Below are 17,637 nucleotides of genomic sequence, written 5' to 3' on the forward strand. Positions count from 1 at the left end.
GATCACTTGAAGTCAGTAGGTCAAGACCAGCCTGGCCAACATGGTGAAACCCTGTCTCTACTAAAAATACATAAATTAGTCAGGCATGGTGGCATGTGCCTGTAATCCCAGCTACTCAGGAGGCTGAGACAGGAGAATTGCTTGAACCAAGGGGACGGAGGTTACAATGAGCGTAGATGGTCCCCTTGCACTCCAGCCTGGGCGACAGAGTGAGACCCTATCTCAAAATAAAATATAAAAAATAAAAGAGAGAGAAAAAGAGAGCAACAAGAATAGGACAATAGTAAAAGAATCTAAATTCCGTTATTAACTAGTTGCACTTAGGCAAATCACTTACTATTTCTGCCATCTCCTCCTGCTTGTGGCACATATGTAGGTAACTCATTTAAAAACAAAAGGAAAAAGATAAAATTATAGATTATCTAGAAATAATTTGCATAACACATAATGAAGACAACTTTAAACCTATATGTAAAGATGAAAAGGAGACCTGAGGACCGGCTCTACCTTCCCTATCCTAGTCTCCCGCTCCGCCATGGCTCCCAAAGGCAGTTCCAAACAGCAGTCAGAGGAGGACCTGCTCCTGCAGGTTTCAGCCGCAACCTCTCGGCCAAGTCCTCCCTGCTGTTCTTCGGGAACCTGTTCATCATGCCTGCCATCCCCATCTGGTTATACTGGAGAATATGGCATATGAATCTTATTCAGTCTGCTGTTCTGTATAATGTGATGACCCTAGTAAGCACACATTTGGTAGCCTCTGCATACAAGAATGTGAAATCTGTTCTCAAGCACAAAGTAGCACAGAAGAGGGAGGATGCTGTTTTCAAAGAAGTGACTTGAAAACTTTCTGCAGCTGATAATAGAAAGATGTCTTGGAAGGAGAAAGATGAAAGAATCCTGTGGAAGAAGAATGAAGTTTCTGATTATGAAGCTACAACATTTTCCATCTTCTACAACAACACTCTGTTCCTGGTCTTGGTCATTGTTGCTTCCTTCTTCATATTGAAGAACTTCAACCCCACAGTGAACTACATTTTGTCCATAAGTGCTTCATCAGGACTCATTGCCCTCCTGTCTACTGGCTCCAAGTATACCATGTCTGCTTGCCCCCCGGCTTTGTGTCTATGGGTGGCCTGTGGTATATGGAAAAGTAGCAGGGTGGTCAGGGTGGGAGACACAGAAGATGTTTTTATAGTCTAGAGCCTTTAAAAAACCCAACAGAATGTAATTCAGTATTTTTTTATTGGCTGTTTTTGACAGATTTTTGAAATTAAATGAATTGAAAGGGGGGAAAAAAAGAAAAGGAGACCTGAATACCAAGACTATATATATATATCTTTATTGTATATATAATGTTATACAGATAACACTTTTCTCACTCCCTGGCCATCTTGGCAGCTGCTCTTGGTTGGGACCATTCCAATCAAAGGGCACAAAAATGTCACTGGAGTCAATTGATTCTAGGCTCCAACTCATTATGAAAGGTGGAACGTACATGCTGGGGTACAAGCAGATTCCGAAGGTGATCAGACAAGGCAAAGCAAAATTGGTCATCCTTACTCACAACTGCCCAGCTTTAAGGAAATCCAAAATAGGGTGCTATGCAATGTTGACCAAAACTGGTGTCCATCACTACAGTGGCAATAATATTGAACTGGGCACAGCATGCGGAAAATACTACAGAGTATGCACATTGGCACGAATTGATCCAGGTGATTCTGATATCATTAGAAGCATGCCAGAACAGACTTGTGGAAGGCAAACTATGCAAAATTTTCCTTTAATAAAACTTGCCAGAACTTTTTTAAAAAATACATTATAAAGATATTAATTTTATGCTGATTTATCAATTCAGTATAACCCCATCAAATATTCGGAGAAAAAATATTTTTAGAATTAAAAGGCTGATTCTAATTTTATCTGCAGGAGTAAATAAGGAAGAATGGTGACTTTTAAAGCAAAAAAAAAAAAAAAGATGATTTTCCATGCCAGGAAAATACATTACAAAATATATTTTGTATCAAAATACATTACAAAATTATAGTAATTAAACAAAAATGTATTGGCATAGGACTAAAAAGATAGTTCAGTAAACAGAAGAGAGAATCCAGCAATAGACCCATGTTTTTATGGGAACTATAGTGCATACTAATGAAAGAATTTCAAATCAATTGTGGTAGAACATAAGGGAAAAATAATCAGATGAGATTCCTACCTCACACTATACTTCAAAATAAGTTCCAATTTTTTTTTTTTTTTTTTTTTTTTGAGATCGAGTCTTGCTCTATTACCCAGGCTAGAGTACAGTAGTGAAATCTTGGCTCACGGCAACCTCCGCCTCCTGGGTTCAAGCAGTTCTCCTGTCTTAGCCCCTCGAGTACCTGGGACTACAGGTATGTGCCATCATGCCCAGCTAATTTTTATCCTTTTATTAGAGATGTAGTGTCACCATGTTGCCAAGGCTGGTCTCAAACTACTGACCTCAGATGATCCATGAACCTCTGCCTTCCAAAGTTTTGGGATTACAGGTGTGAGCCACCACACCCCGTCATAAATTCCAATTGAATTAATAATCATAACATTAAAAATTTTTTTAAATATGGGAAAAATGTATGGACCTTTTTTTTTTTTTTTGAGACAGAGTCTTGTTCTGTTGTCCAGGTGCAATCTCTGCTCACTGCAACCTCTGCCTTCAAGCAATCCTCCCACCTCCATTTTCCGAGAAGCTGGGATTACAGCTACCATGTTGGCCAAGCTGGTCTTGAACTCCTGGCCTCAAGTGATCTTCCTGCCTTGGCCCCCCAAAGTTCTGGGACTACAGGCTTGAGCCACCTTGCCCAACCCAGGAAATATTATTCCTAAACAAGATAGAAAACTTAGAAGACTGAGCCTTCTGTAACTCATAAGAAACGATGATGATTGGATGTTTACATGTATGTGTGAAATGTGCCACAATGTCGGAACATTACCCATCTGACCTGAACTTGAGGAGGGAAAAAAATTGAAAACTTAGAAGCCACAAGGAAAACAAGAAATCAACTGACAGATATAACTACATGATGCTTTAAACTTTTCAGCCCAGAAAAAAAATCACACAAATCATGTTTAATAAAAGACGAAACAGATTGAAAGGAGATAGGTGTAACATATAACATAAAGAGATTAACTGCAATAATAGGTAAAAACTGAAGAGTTCCTTCAATTCAATAATGAAAAGACAATTCAATATAATAAGGTAAAATCATAAAAAAGAATAAAATAAAAAGAAAAAAGTGATCAATGAATACAAAGATTAATCATTTTTTAGTGATCTCTTATCAGATTAGAGAAAATTGAATAATTGATAGCATGTAGTTTTGATAAGGGCATAAGAAAAAGGGCATTTTTGTCACTATGCATCTAATTATAAACAACCATAGCATTTCTGTGGGTCAGTTTGGCAACATTCATCAATATGTTAAAGATTATGCCCTTTGATGGAACAATATTACTTCCAACAGTCCATCCTACAAAAAGACTTATATATGTGGACAAATATACAAATGAATATTAATCTATCATTAATATTCATTTGTATATTTGTCCACATGTATAATAGAGAAATATTTTAAATAATAATAGAGAAAAATTTTAAACAACCTAACCATTCATCAATGAAAGAAATGACTAAGTTTTAATATTTCCATATGAACAATGAAACACTATATGGCTATTTAAAAGAATTGGGTTGTTTTATATATACTCCTAGGGAAATTCTTGAAGATATAAAGTTCAAAAAAGAAGTCAGAAAGCAATCTAGATAGATGGTATAGAGTAATGTTATTCATCCCATTTGTAAAAACTCATGTATTTATCTGTGCATGAGCAAGCATGGGAATAGTAAAAAGCCTGAAAAGACATACCACAACTTGTTAACAGGAGGTAGAATTCTTAAAAAGGAATAATAAAAGGGAATTTACATTAGTTACTTTATATACGCCTGTCCTATTTGAAAAAGTTACATGAACGTATCATTTTCTCATCAAAATTTTTAATGGAAAAAATTAGGAGTTAACAAACTGTAGTATTAATGTTGTTCCTGCCTTATGCAGAACTACTTGGTAATATAAAAAACAACAGAATTACAAAGTCCAGAGCTTTTTCTTGTTACATGTTCATTTTGCTTCCTTAATTTTTGTATTTAGGTAAATAACTATAGCTTTTATTAAAGATCAGCTAATACAAAGGTACTAAAAATGTTATTGGAGTTTTCTTCTGTACCTCTTAAATATACACAAAGTCAACTTTTAAAGCTGGCTTTTTTTTTTTTTTTTTTTTTTTTGAGACGGAGTTTCGCTCTTGTTACCCAGGCTGGAGTGCAATGGCGCAGTCTCGGCTCACCTCAACCTCCGCCCCCTGGGTTCAGGCAATTCTCCTGCCTCAGCCTCCTGAGTAGCTGGGATTACAGGCACGCGCCACCATGCCCAGCTAATTTTTTGTAATTTTTAGTAGAGACGGGGTTTCACCATGTTGACCAGGATGGTCTCGATCTGTTGACCTCGTGATCCACCCGCCTCGGCCTCCCAAAGTGCTGGGATTACAGGCTTGAGCCACCGCGCCCGGCCTTAAAGCTGGCTTTTAATGTAAGCGTGATCTAAAAGTTCATAATAGTTCCCAGAGGACTCAATGGCTCCAGAGGACCTACCACTGTGAAAAGATGCCATGTCAAAATGACTTGGTGCAGTCATGCACTGGGCTGGACATCAACCTTGAACTACTTGATACTGGTGACCGCATAATGAGACCTTCATTCAAATTTGAAGGCTGATCTATGAAATTCTAAGATTCTTGAGGGTCTTTTAAACACAGTTACCAGGCATCTAGAATCACTTTCTGCATCTTAATTATAGTATAATCTAGAGAAAAATCACTTCACCTTTCCAGGCCTTGGTATCTACTTCATCATTCAAATGATTCTATTTTTTACCTCCCATTTATTATAAAGATTAAGCAAAACAGTGTATCCAAAAATGTTTTAGATATTATGAAGTTGCTGTAAGACATTTTTTTTACCAATATACGAACAGATGATCTTCCGCAAATCGATTTGATACTCCTATCCCCACCCTTTCCCCTCTATGGTCTGGAGTCAGATTTGCTATCATTTAATGAGAACTTCCTATATGCAGGTCCTTAGGAAAAATCTCAAAAGCATTCTGGAAGGTAACGCTCCTATTACTCCCATTTCTCAGATGAGAAAGAAGATTAGGTACTTAGCCCCAAGTCACAAAGCTGGAAAATAGTCAAGCCTAGATTCAAAGCTGTTTATTTGATTCCAAAATTATTTTAACTGCTGCTTCTAACAAAGCACTGCCTCCCAGTATATTTATGTTTCATATCTTTTAATACTGATGAGGATAATAATCATTATGAGAATTATAATTGCTATAAATTATCTCTTTCCAACAATTTTTTTTCAAAATTGAGAGAAAAGCAAGCCTGCAAAAATAAAATTTGCATAGGTATTAACAAAATATTGCCCACAGAAATTGAGATTAAATAAATTATTAATAAACTGCTGCTAACAAGATTGGTAATTAGCACTTAGGAAAAAAGAGAGAGGGAAGAAGAGAACCTGAAGAAAGCTTGTTTATCTATCTAGATTTTCTGTGAAAAGGATGAGGGTTTTTTTTTGTTCTGTTGTTATTGTTGTTGTTGTTGTTGTTGTTGTTGTTGTTGTTTTGAAACAGAATCTGACTCCGTTGCCCAGGCTGGAGTGCAGTGACGCAATTTTGGCTCACTGCAACCTCTGCAAGCATTCTCGTACCACAGCCCCCAAGTAGCTGGGATTCCAGGCATGCACCTCCATGCCTGGCTAATTTTTGCATTTTTAGTAGTGACAGATCTTTGCCATGTTGGTCAGGCTAGTCTTAAATTCATGAGCTTAAGTGATCCACCCGCCTTGACCTCCCAAAGTACTGGGATTATAGGCATGAGCCACCACACCAGGCTGGGTGAGATTTTTTTTTAACTAATGTAAATTTTTTCAAAGTGCTGCTTACCACCTGATAAACAGCAAGGCTGGCTCTCCTAGCGAAGTGCAAATGAAATGTCCAATTACCTTAAACAGTTCTGGCTCGTAAAATATTTGAGGAAAAGCATAGACTAAGAAAAGAGTCTATAATAAATGCAAAATTTGGGGATAAAGCATTACTTAATCACATAAAAGTCTAAATGTTAATTAAAATTGACATTAATTAAGAACTATAATCCCACCTCCCTCAAGAGAAAGGTTGGCTTATTGGAAGGAAAGGACAATTTAGAATCACCAATTCTCCTACACACAGTCTAGAGCCTTCAGTAATACCTAGTCAGCGTCTCAGGATTCCTTTGAGCATTCTTCCCAAGGGCAAAGTCAAAAAATGGGTTCATTGCAAATGCTTACGTTACAAATGAGTACTTTATTGCAGCTTTGCTGTTACATGTTTTTCTTATCTTCCTTTCACTTCCAAATCTAGTCAGAGGGTTTCAACAAACCCACCTTATTTCAAGATGATAAGATAGAAAGGAAAATCAGCTTTTATTGAGGACCTGCTAAATGATGGGGCTTGGGGTTACTAAATCTCAAAATCTTCATTACAGCTTCTGCCTATTTTCATCCAAATCACAACAGAAAACCCCTTACAAAGAACACTTAAAGCGGTGGCTCATGCCTGTAATCCCAGCACATTGGGAGGCCAAAGCTGGCAGATCACTTGAGGCCCAGAGTTTGAGACCAGCCTGGCCAACATGGTGAAAACCTGTCTCTACTAAAAAATAATATGAAATTAGCCAGGTGTGATGGTGCACACCTGTAATCCCAGCTACTGTGAGGCTGAGGCAAGAGAATCACTTGAATCTGGGAAGCAAAGGTTGCAGCAAGATCTCCCCACTGCACTCCAGCCTGGGTGACAGAGCAAGTATCTGTCTCATAAATAAATAAATAAACTTTTTAAAAAAGGACACCTAAAACAACACCATTACCAAACCTTATCTTTAGATATCTCTATTAAATCTTAAGAACTCTTTCTTTAAGGTAGAATCTTTTATCCACATTTTACAAAGAAACTTGGCCTTAGAGAACCTAAGTCAGCTGCATCAGTTCACAACATAGCCACCAATGTTTGAACCTGAAATTGAACCCATGTCCTCAAATAGAGTAGTCCTACTACGCTATAGCTCCTTCACCCCAGGGTAGCAAATTTCCCAACGACAACTACTATCTTATTAGTGACAGCTAAAAGCACAGTGAATAAAATTACATTTTGAAAGCTGGTTAAACACGGAAATGTTTAATGCATCTGGGAGATGTTAGTATTATTAAAGAGTGATCAAAGTGGGTAACGCAGTTTCCAGTAATAAAAATGATCATAAAATACAATCATAAAGCATTGAAACAGTTTCTTATATGGCTTCTGGGGCCAGTCCCTAAGAGAAATACCCCCCAAAATCAATTTGAAGATTGACATGGATCTGATAGGTGTTCACATAAAGTGATAATTACAAAGGATAGTTCCTTGTTCCCATGAGTTCTGATACAATGACAATGAGAATCAACATTCTCAACTTCATATTCTTGCTATGTTCATGCACATATATATTTACACACACTATGATGAATAATTATATATATGTATATATGTATAAAATGACATAAGCTGCATTTTAATGTTTCATAAAATAGTCCTGAAGGACACATTGAGAATTGAATAAGTTTTTAACAAAGCATTAAATAAAAAGATATGGACCAAACAATATAACTAGATATTTGCCTGTTTGGTGTCCAATAATATTTTTTACAGTTCTCCCCCACTAAATTGAATGAATCTTTTGATTGTATTAGTAAAAAGAAGTTAGAGTGAAAATCAAATTATTTTCAAAAAGTAGCGATGATGCCTAGAATATAATAATTCTTTATCCTGCTTGTTCTTGGACTTAGTCTCAAAACACCACAATTATAATACGGATTTTGGAAATGAAAAGTTGTAAAAAAAATAATTTTTTGACCATTTGGTGAAAAGAATATAAAACTAGATGGGAAAATTGCTACACATTTTATTCAATTAATGGCCACTCTGTAGTTTAAGTATTCAGTAGAGGCTGGGCACAGTGGCTCATGGCTGTAATCCTAGCACTTTGGGAGGCTGAGACAGGAGGATCATCTGAGGTCAGGAGTTTGAGACAAGCCTGGCCAACATGGTAAAACCCTGTCTCTAGTAAAAATACAAAAATTAGCCAGGTGTGGTGGCACGTGCCTGTAATCCCAGCTACTCAGGAGGCTGAAACAGGAGAATTGCTTGAACCCGGCAGGTAGAGGTTGCAGTGAGCCAAGATTGTGCAGCTGCACTCCAGCCTGGGTGACAGAGAGGAGACTCTGCCAAAAAAAAAAAAAAAAAAAAAAAAAAAAAAAAAAAAAAAAAGCCATAGTAGGAAAAAGCAGGAGATAAGGAAATTAAGAGTTAGTGTTAGAAAATAAAATGTTAAGGACATGAAAAAATATTCTGATCAAGAAGGGAAACTGGTCTGGTCAACATAATCAGAAGGAAATGTCTATTATTTATTAATTGTCATTTTCTCTCTTTTGCTTCTTAGGAGGACATTTTGCCCCTACTGATGCAACTGTTGCTATGGTTGAGTCAGACAAACATAAAAGACTGTGAAATGACCCTGAGAAGTTCAAAGATAAGGCTCTCTTCTCAGTAAAAAGGGAAATCAGTTCACAACCTCCTTGATATATGCGTATTTTTTATGGAAGAAAGGAGAGAAGAAGAGATGCTTGTGAAAAACTGTCTTCCTATATTATTTTAAATTATAAAATATCTTGGAGTGCTTCAATCTTTTCTCTACAAAGTATATCTATTGGGTCTATATTAAAAACTTTTAACTACTGGTTCTTTATCGGGAGGCAAATTAAAACAATCATAAGGAAGAGTTTAATAAATCATCATTCAGTGATCCAAACTGGTCCTCTGTTTAGAGATTATGGTGACAGATTATAAACAGCCTTAGAAGTCAGGCAGGGAGAGTTAGATCCCAGGCAACTAGAAGCCAATTTCTGATCAGAGGTGTGACAGGAGAGATGTTTGTGGCACAGAATGCCCTGGAGAGGGGAACAATGACCTAGGAGATAATTCAGGCAAAAAATATCAAGAACTTTGGCTTGAGTTTTAGTCCTGGGAAAGGAGAAAATTCCAGAGATGTTTGTTTGAAAGGAAAATCAATCAACACAACTTGACAAGGATAAGCCATGGGTGTTCTGAGCTGATAACAAATTATACAGTGAGAATTCCAGTCTTCTACTTGGTACTCAATTATTGTTATATTTAGTAAAGTCTAATCAATAGGAATTTTAGAGGAAAAAGCAGCCTAGGGTAATATGTGCCTGAGATATGAAAGATGATGGAGGTGAAAAGAGGTTTATAAACTGATCAAATGGGCAAAACATTCAGGGTTTGTTTTACTTTATTCTTTGTTTTAGTTTTTAATTCTAATTGGTAGTGGAGCATTTAACCATACTGAAACCTAAGGAGGCCTTAGCCTGAAAAATGAGGGAGAGAAATAAACATAAAATGTCTCCAAGAAAGCTGATGAAATCATCAGGGAAGAAAGGAAGAGAAGGAAGGGAAGGAAAGGAAGAGAAGGAAATCATCAGTTTTCCTGGAGACATTTTGGAACTCATTATAGAATATCTTGAGTGAAAAGTAGAGGACATGGTACACCAGATCACTCAAAAGATGAGCTGGTTTAAATGGGAAAACAATCCCCTGGTTTTGAGAAAGTGGTGAGAAATACACAAGCAGCAATTACTAGATTAGTAAGGAGACAGCTTAAAATACAGAGCTGGAATTTCAGTTAGCCATTAGGATAGGAAATTCTGATTGTTGTGTCATTGGCATGAAAGCAGTATTTAAAGCAATGAGAATAAAATCCAAAGTCAATTAGAAACTTCCCTTAGGTATCTTTTCCTCAATATTGGAGTGGAGCCAGGTGTGACAGTACATGCCTGTCCACCCAGCTACTTGGGAAGATGAGTAGCTTGAGCCCGGAGTTTGAGGCTGCAGTGAGCTATGATTAGGCCTGTGAATAGCCACTGCACTCCAGCTGGGCAACATAGCAAAATCCCACCTAAAAATACACACACACACACACACACACACACACGCACACACATTTGAGAGGAAGAGGAGTGGAAGATATGTAGAAGATACAGAGACAGCAGGTTAGGGCAGCGACAAAGTCCCCGTCTGTCTCAGCAGCTCACAAGATACTGGCTGGTCTGGGTAGCTATAGTTGGGATTTTAAGCAAATTATTTAACACCCTTATAACAGGGAACTCACCTAATTGATCTCTGAATTTACCGTGGGTATTAAATAAAATAATATATGTAACAGTGATTAAAATTTTAAAACTGTCAAGTATTTACAGCTATAATCAAAATGTAAATCAAATTCCAACCATAACCTTAATGAAAGAATGTCACATTTTCATCACCCCCTACATTCTCTGCCGTGAATCCCCTCCATCCCAGGAATCTTTACAGTCTCCTCACAGTGACACTGTGAAGGGCTCTACCTTATTATCTCTGATCTCACCTCTCAGCCGCATCTCACATCTGGATTGTCTTCCCAACTGTAACATCCCCTCCCTTTCTCTGTGCACTATTTTACCTACCCAAAAAGCTTCACTCTGCTCTAAGCAACACTCACACTTTTGCCCCCAGGAAAGGTAGAGGTAAGATTTTGGCACGGCTTAACCATTTATGTTTTCATTTGGTTATGCAAAAATATGTTTTGTGATGATGATGATAGTCTGGATAAAGTTACTAAGGATGTTTCCAGATTCAAGAATCTGACCTGTCAGATTGTGTGTGTGTGTGTGTGCGCGCGCGTGTGTGTGTGCGTATTTCTCTGAATGCTAATTCCCATTTTGCAGATGTAGATGTAGCCCTAAATTCTTCTCTTACAGCACATGAATAAAGTTTAATATTTAATATATTTTGAACAATTTTTTGTGTATCTTGGGCATTTTTGTTACCTTCACAAAAACTGGAAACATCCCATAAAATTCTTAGCTTTATCTAAGGCAGCGTGGTGTAGTAAAGGAAATAGTGTCACAGCTTTGGAATCATCAAGAGCTGGATTGAGAACCCAGTCCGGACCACTTAAGAGCAACATAAACTTGAGCATGTTATGTTATGCCCAGAGATCTGATTTACAAAGAAAATGGGAATAATGATTTCTATTCTATATGATTCAAATACACAATGGAAGCAAGTCATGGTACATCAGTGCCTGGTATAAAGTAAGTACTTAATAAATATCCGCTGAGGAAATAAATGTCTGTGTCCTTTCTAGTCATCTCATCACAAAACCTAATACAGTGTTGAAGGCACTGAAATATCCAGCAAACTGGTGGGGGACTTACTAAAGTCTAGTTTAGCAGTAACGTTATAAAATCTTTATATTTATTGATTGCAACAAGTTATTTCTAAGAGTTAATACATCTTTTTTAAAAACTGCATTATCATTTGGAATAAAGGTGTTTGATTTTATGCTTTCATTTCTAAAACCATAGATTAGCTCAAATAGCGCATTTCAGTCACTGTTTTAATCTCCTTTCTAATATCAAAAAGTATTTATGACTAAAAAAGCAGTGAAAAATTACCCTTTGTATGGCTCCTTTACTTATCATGCTGAAGATTCAGCTTTTTTCTATGTGAATATTTTACCCACACTTCTGGTCCACCAGTTAAGAACAATGAGAAAATTGACTAGGTAACTCTGTAATACCAGGAACCTGATTGCCTGATCCTTTTAACTTTGATTGCTTTTCTTTATTTACTTGCCTCTTATGTCTCAGAACAAAGTTGGAAAGGGAATAATGCCTGTGCCCTCCCCAATCCCCCACCTTCATTCTGTTCTTTCAAAAGCTGATAGAGAAAGTTTTCAGCCTGTCCCTGAAGGATAAACATTGCAAATTTTGAGAAACGCTAGCTTTGATTCAAAATTTCTAGAGAAAACTTTTTCTTTAAAACTTTTCCTGCTTTTTATTTATTTGTCTCTAATACTATGTTCTACTCTTTGATCCTTTCAAATATTAAAAAATTTTGGCCAGACATAATGGCTTACACCTGTTATCCCAGCACTTTGGGAAGCTGAGGTAGAAGAATTGCTTGAGCCCAGGAGTTCGAGACCAGTCTGGGCAACATAGGGAGATCCTGTTTCTACAAAAAATACAAAAATTAGCCAGGCATGATGATATGTGCCTGTAGTTCCAGCTACTTGGAAGGCTGGGGTGAGGGTGGGAGGATTGTTTTAGCCCAGGAGTTAGATCAGCCTGGACAGCAAGAGTGAGACCCAGTCTCAAAAAAAAAAAAAAAAAAAAAAAAAACTTGTTAATTCAGTTGGTGTGCCTGAACAGCAGTGGCCAAAAAATATATTCTTGTTTACAGTGGTTTTGTAGTGATCACTTATTCCCACCATGTGGAGATCTAACATGCCAGAAACTTCACTCCTGCTGTAGGTGTGTTAGTTCTTGATTCTTCAGACAGATAAACAGTGACTCTGATGTTTCCTAATTATGAAAGAATCTTTCTATTTGAGTACTACTGGATAGTTAATAAAGAATACTAAAGCAAAGTCTAAAAGTAAAGAAGGTTGCAGTTTTAGTATTAATTTTTAAAACTAATAAAGCTCCTACTGCAGGCGGGGCACAGGGGCTCATGCCTGTAATCCAAGCATTTTGGGAGGCTAAGATGGGCGGATCACTTGATCCCAGGAGTTTGAAACCAGTCTGGGCAACATAGTGAGACCCGTCTCTATTTTTTAATTTAAAAAAAAAACTTTAACTACATGTAAGTTCTGTGCTTATTACAAGCATTTGAATGCTTATTCGATTCCTAGAAGCCAGATAGCCTTGAATGAACAATGACTAACACACTATTGAACTTTATTTTCCATATCTTGATGAATGTCAATTTCCAAATCTGTAAGATGGGAAAATGATACAAGTTCAATTCTTTTGTAAGGGTGAAACACAAGCCTCACAGACTCACACAGTGTGGTGTCTGGTACACAGTAAGTTCTCTTCCCTTCCTCCTCCTTCTCTTTATACATAACTGCATGAAATCATATAAGATTAACAGACATTGTGCTTCTAATATCACTGCCATTTTAATCTATATTTTATTTTTGTGTGAATAAAAATATGTATAGATATAAGACAAATTGGGCATAGGCTGAGAGAGTGAATGGCTGGTAATCTTAAAGAGGATTATAATGGATACTAGTATTCAGGTAAAAATGTATATCAGAAAGATATATTTGATATATTGATTAAGCATCCTTGAGATTTATCAACCTCAAATGGGCCCTTATTACTGCTCTAAAGTCTTACCATGACTCAAAGTCTCAATCCTATACCTCCTAGTTATTATTCCACAACTTCTATAAGGTAATCAAACTTTCCTCTTAGCTGAATAGAAACCATCAGAGGGAATCTTTCTCATCTTCCCACCAGCAAATCTATAGCCATCCTCTTTTCTTATTACAGAATTTTTTTTAAAAGCAGAATATCTTTGAAAACCCAGTTTCTCAGCATGTGACCTATATCCCCATCCCTTCATGCCTTCTCAGAAATCATTTTCCCCTTTTTACTTCTTTTCCTCCTTTATCTTCATTTTCATTTCCACTGTATTAGTTTCCAGATCGGTCAAACGTGCTCTGATGCCTTCCATCCAGGACAGCATAACACAAGCCAAAAAACATTAGCTAGGTTGAACATTCCTTATCTGAAATGCTTGGGACCAGAAGTGTTTCAGATTTCAGATATTTTTGAATCTTGGAATGTTTTCAGGTAGATAATGAGATATCTTGGGGATGGGAACCCAAGTCTAAACACTAAATCTATTTATATTTCAAATATACCTTATGCACATAGCCTGAATATAATTTTGTACAATATTTTTAATAATTTTGTGCATGAAACAAAATTTGTGTACATTAAACTATTTTATTACCTTTTGTGGTGTGCTTGCATGGAGGAATCTGACCATGCAAAGAAAACATATATCTCAGCAGGCAGGGACTGGGAAGATGTTTTTCTTTCTGGAGACACTGAATAAACTGGGTGTCGTACATGTGTGCTTTTACCGTGACCCCTCACACGAGGACAGGTGTGGAATTTTCCACTTATGGTGTCATATTGGCATTCAAAAAGTTTCAGATTTCGGTACATTTTGGATTTCAGATTTTCTCATCAGGGATGCTCAACCTGTACTAGCCCTCTCTAGTTACTGCCTTGTCTCCCTAAACCTTTACCAAGTCCAGCTTCATAAAGAGGTTAGGTCCTATGCCATCATCTTCCATTTTGTCCTCAACACACTAAATCCAGCTTTCACTCTCAACATACTACAAAAACTGCTCTGGAGCCTGTAACCAGTAATTTCTGTTCTGCCACATGCAATGGAAACTCTTCAGTATTTCATTTGACCACTCAACAGCATTTGACAGCACTCACCACTCCTCCTTGAAACACTGTCTTTGTTGATTTTCCCAACATCACATTCTCCTGGCTTTCTGTCTGTTCTTTGAGAGTTTCTTCTCTGTCTTCTTTGCCATCTTGGCTCCTTTTCAGCAGAAATTACTCAGGGAATCATTCTGTAATCTCTTATCTTTTGCATTTTCCTGTGACTTGGCTTCTGAAAATATTTTCATGTGGAATGATCACAAATCTATATTTACATTCAAAGCCATAGTTCGAACTCCAGACTCATATCTGTGAACTTTACTCTTCTACTAGGATGTTTTATAGGCCCCTGAAAATATGTTCTAACTGATCTCTCTACCTTCCTCCCAAATCCATGCTGAACTCTTCCTCCTCTTGGGCTTTGCTAGTTCTTCCATCTGAACACAGCTCTTCACCTCTTTACCTGGCTAATGCCTACTCATCTCTTAGGTGTCCACTTAAATGTCACTTATTTCAAAAAGGTATTCTTTAACCCTCCTAACCAAATTATACTATCTTATGGCACAAAATGGAACTTTAAATGGTCACATGTACTCCCTATTTTCTTTCAGAGTACATGTGATCATGACCATTTAAAGTTGTACTTTAATTTGTGATCTTGTTAAATGCTGGCTTCTCCCCACTAGAAGCATCTGAGTGGGCCTTCTGCATTATTAATTCCCTCATCTCTTCAAATCTGCTCAACGTTTATCTTTTCAGTGAGGCCTTGCCTGGCCTATATGGAATTAAACTCAACTCTCCCCTGAACTCCCATCTCCCTTATCTTACTTTGGTTTTCCCCACCACTCTGCCCCTCCCACAAAACTCATAGACTTTTAACATTTCATATAGTTTGCTGATTTATGTTTTTTAACTTGTGCTCTTCTCCCTACCCAAGAATGTATGCTTTATAAAGATTTCTTGTCTGTTTTGTTCATTGATATATCCCAAATGCCTACTACATGATAGGAGTTCAATAAATACTTGCCCAGTGAATTGAAGGGCTGTGTCTGTTTTGCTCCCCACCACACTGCAAGCTAATCAATTTCTGTGGAATTAAATTTCAGGTAGCATAAAATCTAAGATGAAGGATGGAGCAGAACACCGCCAGCACAGTGGGATCGCGTATGTTGTGAATGCATGAATGCTTCCAGATGATAAAGGCATTTTTAATTTGGAATCTACAAAGTGGCCGTCATCTTCTGTATTGTTTTTTAAGCACACAGTTAATCTTGCTTTTGCTTTCTTTCTTCACATGTTAAGAAGTTTTAAGAAATAATAATACAAATGTAAGCTGTATGAGAGGAAAGACCATGTCCATATTTGTCCCTGGTGTGAGCTGATGTCTAAAGTCTTCTTCCTCGCACTTAGGAGGACCTTAATAAATACTTTAGGAATGAATGACTGACCTCCTGAGTGAATCTGTGCCATTAAGGGAAGATGGCAGCACCAGCAGGGGTGGAAAAAGCCAGGACTCAGAATCATCAAGGGGACTGAGCTCTATTCCTGGATCTACCATCTGAGAAATTTGGCAATTCTCCTGTGCCTACTTCTTCATCTATTGAGAGGGGGAAGCCAGGTGCTCCGGTTCAACTTCACTAGGTGATCCTTAAAATGGAAGCTCCCGAGGTCAGAGACTGAGTTTGTCTTGTTCCGTGATACGAAAACAAGTTCTAGATTATTGTGTTTGGCAAACTGGGCCCTCAAGATTTTGTGGAATGAACTCTAAAATTCTTTCCAACGCTAACATTTTGCAGAAAAATAACAGGTCTCTTAAATAAATTGCTCTTTTTTCTAAAGAAACGTATACACAGATTATTATCTTGCAAATATGTTAGGGCAGGGTGAAAGGAAGGTACACATAAAGAATAAATGGCCGTCTCTTCCTGGGGAGTTGGTTACAGACACCGGTTTTACATTTTCACTGTGACCTCTTGGGTTCTTCAGTCATATTTATAGAAACACTTTCGGCGCTTTATTTGAAATCTTTAACTCTGCGTGTGAGCACACCAAACTCCTGTGAAGCCACACTTGCGCCGTGCTGCTTCTCTACCAGTTCCACGTTCTTGGCCTTCTTTGCCTGTCATTACGTAGTTTTGCAAGAAGAACAACAACCGTTTCCCATTTCCCAGCCCTTTCTTCCTCACCCATCCTCCGCCTGCACCCCCTTCCCCAGAAGCTGAAGAAATCCCTTGCTCGGACGACGCTAGTGGCCGGGGGAGGTTGGGGAAAGGGTGGCCCAGCCCTCAGCCGCCGCCCGCAGCACCCTCAAAGGAGCCCCTGCCTACCACTTGCTGGGGACCGTCAGCTTTCCAGCTACCCTAGAAATGCGCTTGCGTATCAAAAAGAAGTCATCTTTTCTACCGTAAACTAGAGGCCGAGACCGCTTTTGGGGAGGAAATCTACGTGTTTACACTTTTTTTTTTTTTTTTTTTTTTTTTGCCCTGGAGCTGCTGCGGGAATTGATTGGCTCCCTAGCGCCCCTGACGCTGGGGCTGTCCCCTCGCCCCGCCCGTACCCCGCCCCCTCGCGCGGCCATCTGCTTCGCAGTCTGTCTCCTAGTCTCTCACTCGGCCCCTCTCCCCTCCGCCACTCACAGCCCCGGTCTCCCTCACCGCCACCCCCCCAGCGCCGGCTCCGCCTCTTCCCCCTCCCCTGGCCCCAGGCTCCGAATCTTCCCCGGCCGTTGCCAGGGAGATCAGCCGATACTAGGCAAATAGGCGTACGAGAAAGAAAAGGGGGGAAGCTACAAGGCAGCCTGGTAACAAAGGAGCAATAAAAGCAGCCCCCAAATGGAGGGCTAAGGACGCGTCTGGGAGAAAACCCGAAAGCGAGCTAGCAGTCACCCCAATTTAAAATAGAAGGGGGATGCAGAGGAAGGAGTATGATTCGCGTTGGGGGTGGGGGAAAATCAAGAGCCTTAAACAGGCTTTTGGGAATCGTCTGGATGGTGGTATCGGATCAGCCCAGTTGGCTTTTCAAGTTGGAACTGCTAATACAAGGGATTCGCGTCCATCCTGGCTGCTGGGGTCTTGGGCCAGGCCAGCGGGCTCCCTTAAGGCTAATAGCACGTTTGTTGGCAAGATGCACTTCTACGGAAACGTCTTTACATC

At 38.5% G+C, this 17,637-nt stretch overlaps 2 pseudogenes; both read left to right on the top strand.

The window, feature by feature from the left end:
• The first annotated feature begins 535 nt into the window (after nt 1-535).
• LOC100405099 (ribosomal protein L30 pseudogene) lies at nt 536-1,283 on the top strand (annotated as a pseudogene).
• A 1,604-nt stretch (nt 1,284-2,887) lies between these two features.
• LOC118153405 (small nucleolar RNA U13) lies at nt 2,888-2,979 on the top strand (annotated as a pseudogene).
• The last annotated feature ends 14,658 nt before the right edge of the window (nt 2,980-17,637 follow it).

This window comes from Callithrix jacchus, chromosome 4 (genome assembly GCF_049354715.1).
Source record: "Callithrix jacchus isolate 240 chromosome 4, calJac240_pri, whole genome shotgun sequence".
Lineage (NCBI taxonomy): Eukaryota > Metazoa > Chordata > Mammalia > Primates > Cebidae > Callithrix > Callithrix jacchus.